The following is a 6,783-nucleotide window of genomic DNA, read 5'->3' as shown; positions in this document are numbered from 1 at the left end:
AACATGAAAACCAAGAGGATGTCTGAGGATGCATAGGCATTGGTGAATAGATTTGGTAGCTTCTTTATCTAGTTCCCTCGCTTTTGCTACATAAAGGTAGATGGTTTTGAGGAAGAGTCCTTCAAGCTTCCTCATTTTTATTTAGATTGTTTTGTTTTAGCAGAGATTTGTATGCAGCTGGCTACCATGATTAAGAAGGCTCAACCCAGGGATAGATGGGAGGATCATTTTCCTATTCAGTTGGGGATTTTATCTTGCAGTTCAATGTTAGATACTTTGAGCATTGGAGCGGACTTGAAAAACTTTAATTTCTCACTATACCATGAAAGAAAAGGCTTTGACAATAAGGGTTTCTCTCGAAGTCTTGGTCTAATGTTGTATCTCCCAATTCTACAATTAGAGGACTTCTAGGAGGATTTCAGTGATGAACTCAAGGTGTTCAAAAGGGCAAACATGAGAATGGTGTTGGAGCAAGTCATTTCGCTATAGGTAAAGCTTGTCATAAATGGGCTTGAAGAAGATTATCTAGAACTATTTGAACCTGGATACTTAGTCCAAGCTGAAACCAAAGTATCTTATATCAACTAGGATGGGGAAGAAGAGGATGATATACAGCTAAAAACAAAAAGGGTTTTGGAGAGAACCACAAAATGGGTTGGAAGGAAGAGAGCAACGAAATTAGGCACCAAGTCTAAATTTGCGAGAAATAATGAGGTCACTCTGTGTTCACCAAAGTGTTTTTTTAATCTTTCTTCTATGCCTGTTCATGCAGGTAAGGATAGAAAGCCATCTCACATTAAGCACAAGCCTAATCCGGCTCTGGACTTCTCTGCTCCTCGACATACCAGGTCACGAAGTGCTACGCAGAAAAGAATGGACCAAACCAAGGATTCTGAGGCAAAGGATAAAATTCTTGATGCTTAGATATTTGAAGTTGAAGATCTTGATAGTGACATTGTTAACACCATGGATTCCCATGCGGTTACCGTAGCCATGACACTACCCTCTAAAGTGATCGGGGGAACAACTAGTTCAAGTGCAACTCCTAAGTGGCTAACCACTTCTGTAAACAAAAAATGGAGTTTCATTCTCGTGACCATTCCAATTTAGGACATGGTAGTTAAGTACACAGAGAAGGGCCCCAAGCCAAAAAGGTTCAAAACAACTGCTCAACTAGATAGCGATGAAGGAACTGGAAAGTGGGTTGCCGAGATTGCCTCATACAAGCCCAAGGATGAATATAAGGAGGTCAATGCAAAGGATTTTGAGATCACCAAGGTGGAGCTCAAAAACATGAGTAGGGATTCTGATAATCATTTCTTCTAGGTATTGGCTAAGAAAATGTTGACTAGATCAGAAAAAGATGGGTGAGAGAAGAGAGCTAAAATGGCATATAAACATTCTTGCTCAATTCATTGATAGAATCCATTACTTCGGAGTGCTTCCCATATCCCACGCTATAGAGAACTTTGATCCTACTTCACCAAAAAAGAAAAAGCTAATGAGTCAGGTTCAATGAGCTAAAAGCATTGCAGAGGCTGTGGAGAGATGGATCAAAGGAGTAATTAAACATGAAGAAAAATATATCACAAGCTCTCGGAAGTTATGTGATGAGATATAGAACCTCATTGCATAAATTTAGAACTAGATTTCACCATGGGAGAAAGAGGAACATAAATGGGAGAATGTCTTGCCTACGCTCACTAAAATAGAAGAGTATAGAGCTACTAGATTCCTGAGAGAACATTCAATCAAGTCAGTAACAGATGAATGCCAACTCTTTGAATTGAAGAAGACCATAATGTGGCAGGTACTCACTTTCAAATCTATGATTTCCAATGCCAAGACTTTTGTGTATGAACTTCAAGACCTCAATGGAGGTTAATTAATGGCAACAAAGTGGTTAATCCTTACCATGATTGGCAGTTGGAGATTTGTGGGCTGAACACGCAAGATGCAATAAAGGCTTTCAGGCTATACATGGAGAAAATTAAAGCTAAAGGAAATTTCACCCCTGAAGATATAACACAAGTCACCCGGATCAAGTCCATGACGTTTGTTGGTAACGATTAGTTACCAAAGCATACCAAAAATATGGTGAAGCACAAATGGAACAAAGAAGCTGCAAAGGAAAAACTCAACGCTATGAAGAATTTGAACCAATCAATATTCCAGGAACTTGAAACTACCCATGATGCCTAGGAAAGCAGAGGAGAAGATGATGATGGGAAAGTAGCATAACGCATTGATTAAGGCTCTATTTTTATGAATTTTTCATGCTTATGCAAATGACTTCAGGACATTTGTCCCAAATATACTTTGTTGGTTTTCATAACTGATTTGGAGGAGGTCAAGTTTTCAGGGAGACCTCCTCTATTCTAAAGACTATAAATTAGATTAAGATAGATGGAATTAGGGTTAGGTTTTAGTTAAAATTTTGGTTAGTTTACTTAGTTTTATTTCTAGTTTTAGAAGTTCTGTTTTGTTGAAGGAAGTCATCAAACTTAAGAAATCTAAAATTGAAAAGGAATTATACATGTATTGTTGTGTCTTTGTCGCATTAAATGTATATATATATAAAAGATCACGTTGTTTTTGGGAGAGGGAAAACCTTTGAGTTTTGAATCTATGTAGTGATATATATTTGCATATATTAATTTAATCAAATGATAGTGATCGCCTTTCCAATGCAAAATATTATTATTATTTTGGGACTCCTTCCTGTGAGATTTTAAAAGATATGTGTTTGAAAAGAGATTTTATCTCTCTCATCTATTTTTATTTCTGAACTGGTAAATTGGTGATTTGAACTTTGTTTCAATCATTTCTATTTCTCATGTTGAAGCATTTTGAAGAGTAATTTTTCTTTGAAATATGTATAAATCATTAGCCTCTCATCTAAGAATGAAGTAGGTAGCCTTACGTGCTTTCAGGTTAAAAGCATGCCAATCAAAATTAATTAGATTATTCCCTGAATAACTAATGGAGGGAGTTGTACCTATCAAAAATTCAGAGGGAAGTAATATATGCTACACTTACTGAACTGTTTAGTTGAACTTTGTCTTTTAAATAAGGCGACAAAGTGTGAAATTAATTAATTTAAAGAAAGGCAAAAATTCATTCACTAACAGGACTGTCCTTCCTGAAATAGTTAGTTGCCATAGAATCTCCTCATGTTGTTAAACTTCTACAAAAAGAGGACTTAGCTCTGATACCAATTGTTAGGACCCAGAGGCAACTGAGGGGGGGGGTGAATCAGTTGTCTATTAATTTCAACCAAAACATAACTTAATCAAACTTGATGCATAATACCAGTAAACCAAACTTAATGTCGGTTGGCAGTTTAACAATTAATAATAGTACCGGTGAAACTTAATGCATGAAACAGAAAGAGAAACAACATCCACAACACATAACACAAATATTTGTGCATGGAAACCCTGTAAGAGGAAAAACCATGGTGGGAAACCTTATCCACAATCGGATGATACTACTACACATAGTATGTGTGTACAAATGGGGTTTGCACATGTAGAAAGGCCAACTGCCTAGAGCTCAGTGCTTAAATGGGAGTCACAATGACTATAGTAGGATGGTTAAATCATATATAATCTATTGCTCAAAATAGCATCTTCATATGCTGGATTCAGTATCGGTTAAGCTCTGATTATCTCCTTCATACCTTCCTTGAATCTTCAAATGATATCTATTTGAGTAGCTCTGCTTATATTTTCATATATCGAATATCACAACCTTACCATACCATATTACATTCCTTTCTTCACTTAATCTCAAAAATGAGACCTTACATATATACCAAAACCTAAGACCAAATGTGTAGGTCAGCTCATTAAGAATATTAAAATTAAATCAATTACAAATGAATCAATATGTGATGCATCATGTTGGCTCAATTCATTTACAATAATAAAAAATCAATAAATCATCTCCATAACATGTCGTACTGATCTGGAATAGATAGTGCTTGCTGGTCCATAACCTAGACCAATCTGCCAGTAACAACAAATATGCCAACTCGATTAGACCAATAACTAAATCATCAAAACAAGTGTCCAAACCATGTCTTCGACATAACCAGGTAATCTCCAGATGATAATAGATCATCCTCAGTGCCGGTGAACAATAAAAACTGTCGGTGAACCAAATACCAGTGACTGTGCATAAGTCACTAACATGTTGGTGAACATAATGTGTCAGTTCAACATAACCAATGATCTCCAGAATGATAAGTGCGATAAGTTTTGATAACAATGACAAAACCAATGCAACACATCCATTATACCAACACATAGAACATTTTGGTGAACCCGACGTGAACAACAACTAATTAACCTTCTTTGTTTTCTGTGTTATTTTTGCAGATTGTACAATTTTTTTCCTTTTTTGTAGGTTTTGCATGGATTTCAAGACTAACCTCTTCATCATGCATTTGTTGTTGCATCATCACACAATCACATAGAGAGGGCTATGCAATCACCTACACAGGATCACACATTCACTCTGAGATTATTATGCATTCATTTTGAATATTTTTTTTTTGATAATTTTGTTTTTATTCCTTTTCCATTCTCTGATCTGTTTAATTCTACATGAAATTGGGTAAATTTAGAAACAGATTATTTTTATTGCATGTTTTTATTATAATAGTTTATGGCATATAAGGTACAATTTAGGATTTCAGGTGCTAGAAGGACAAAGGAGTAGAGAAGACAAGCTAGATGCTATCAGAGAATTCTCAAAGCAAAAAAGCAAATACAAGATTGGGAAGATCAACCAGCCATCAATAGATACAACAACTTAGTTCTCTCATATCGAGTGAAATATGATTTGATTAACATTGAATGGATGATGAGAGATCTAGCTAGAGCCTCACAATCTGTTTTGCAGGTTTTTGATCAAATTTAGCTTCAATTTATTATTTTTTGTGTTATCTACCTTTGAGTCACGCAATCGACCTATTAGGATCATGCATTCACTCTGTCAGAATCATGCATTCAGCTTGACAGAATTATGCAATTGCATATGTAGGTTCACACAACCGTATAGGTATCATCATGCATTCATTTCTATCAATTTTGGATTGTCTATTTTCTGTTGATTTGATTTTACTGCTAATCATCTGTTTGTAGCCTGTGACGAATTTATAGAAAGGATCAGATTAGTATTAGATCAATTGCACTCATACTCTCACACTTCATCTTTTGGTGCTTAAAGTCAACAATGGTTAAAATGGACATGCATGCATAACACTTCAGTTTGGTGCTTAAAATTAACATTGGTTAAAATTGAGATGCATGTATAACACTTCGATTTGGGCTTAAAATTAATATTGGTTAAAATTGACATCTATGCCTTCACATTTCAATTTGGTGTTTAAAATTGACATGCACATGTGTATTCAACACCTCGATTTGGGCTTTAAAATGAATGTGAATCAGGTTGCATATAGATTAAATCATATTTGATTTTCTTAAGGGAAAGAACTTTTATCATGTCTGGGGTGGACCTACTATTGCATTAACTAACTTTCCACCCACCTTTGGGGTCTTGGGAGAAAGAAAGGAGGTGACAATGACACTCAATTTTATTTATTTTCATATAGAGAGGGGTATCTTTGACTGGGGATTTCATCACCTCATAGAGGTACTTCGAATTGTGATGCGTTGGGGATATCATCTCTCCTAGTGTACTCTCAAGTGGGTTTTTCGAGCTTCTATATAAACATATTGGTCAGGTGGCTAGGGTGTTGAGTGAATTAGACATATGTGGGGGCCTTCCCTGCACCGATAAGCTCAACTAAAATCTTAAGTGGCTTGCTCTGAGAATCCATCATTGGATCAGGATCCCTCAAAATTTTACAATAAAAACCAACTTATTAGCCCAAAACCATACATTTAGTGATTCTGAGAGTGTGGATCGTACCCCATAGATACCCTTCATGTACCTTGTATTATGATACAAAAATCCCTCAGTTATAAGATCTTTAGATCTTTGGGGTAAGAGAGATTGGCATGCCCGAGAAGTGTGTGTTGTGGAGTGGAGCCAGTGCTACCATATTCTCTATCTATTCATTTTGTTTTGGTATTTTATAAGGGCCTCATTTAAATGGTTTCCAATTTCCATCCTAAGATTGTCCTCTGTGTCTTTTTATGTATCCTTGTATCAGACTAGTATTGAGTCATTTATTTGAGCTATTTCTAGCCCTATCCTGCATATCTCTGAATTCTCTAAGATTGTTTGAAAAACCAGTTCAGTCAGCTATATTTATCTCCAAAAAATTGTTCTCAGACTTGGCAAAACATGAAACTTGTCCTAAACACAGAACTATTCAAAACAAAGTCCATTTTTTGAAACATCAAAACTCAAGGTTTTACATATTTGTGACCATAGGAATTCCTTGCATAGTCCTCATTTATGTCATTACTATCATCCTAAGTCCTTGCATAATCCTCATTTATGTCCTTACTATCATCCTAAGTCCTTGCATAGTCCTCATTTATGTCCTTACTATCATCCTAAGTCCTTGCAAAGTCCTCATTATTATCCTCATATACATCTTTGTCTAGACCTCATATACATCTATCTTAGTCCATCATCATTTATAAAGTCATAGCATGTGTCTTAATGGGTCTCCTAGGTGATGGTTTGCTCCCCTTCGAGCAACCTAATCTAGTGCCAAATGGCAGTCAATGAGAAATCATTGAAGGTCTAGCTAACTTATCCTGGGACTCAAGGAGAAATGCACCCCAGTATATAGGAGTC

Source organism: Cryptomeria japonica, chromosome 9 (assembly GCF_030272615.1).
Source record: "Cryptomeria japonica chromosome 9, Sugi_1.0, whole genome shotgun sequence".
Lineage (NCBI taxonomy): Eukaryota > Viridiplantae > Streptophyta > Pinopsida > Cupressales > Cupressaceae > Cryptomeria > Cryptomeria japonica.
The sequence above is the reverse complement of the archived record's forward strand: the minus strand, read 5'-3'. Positions refer to the sequence as shown.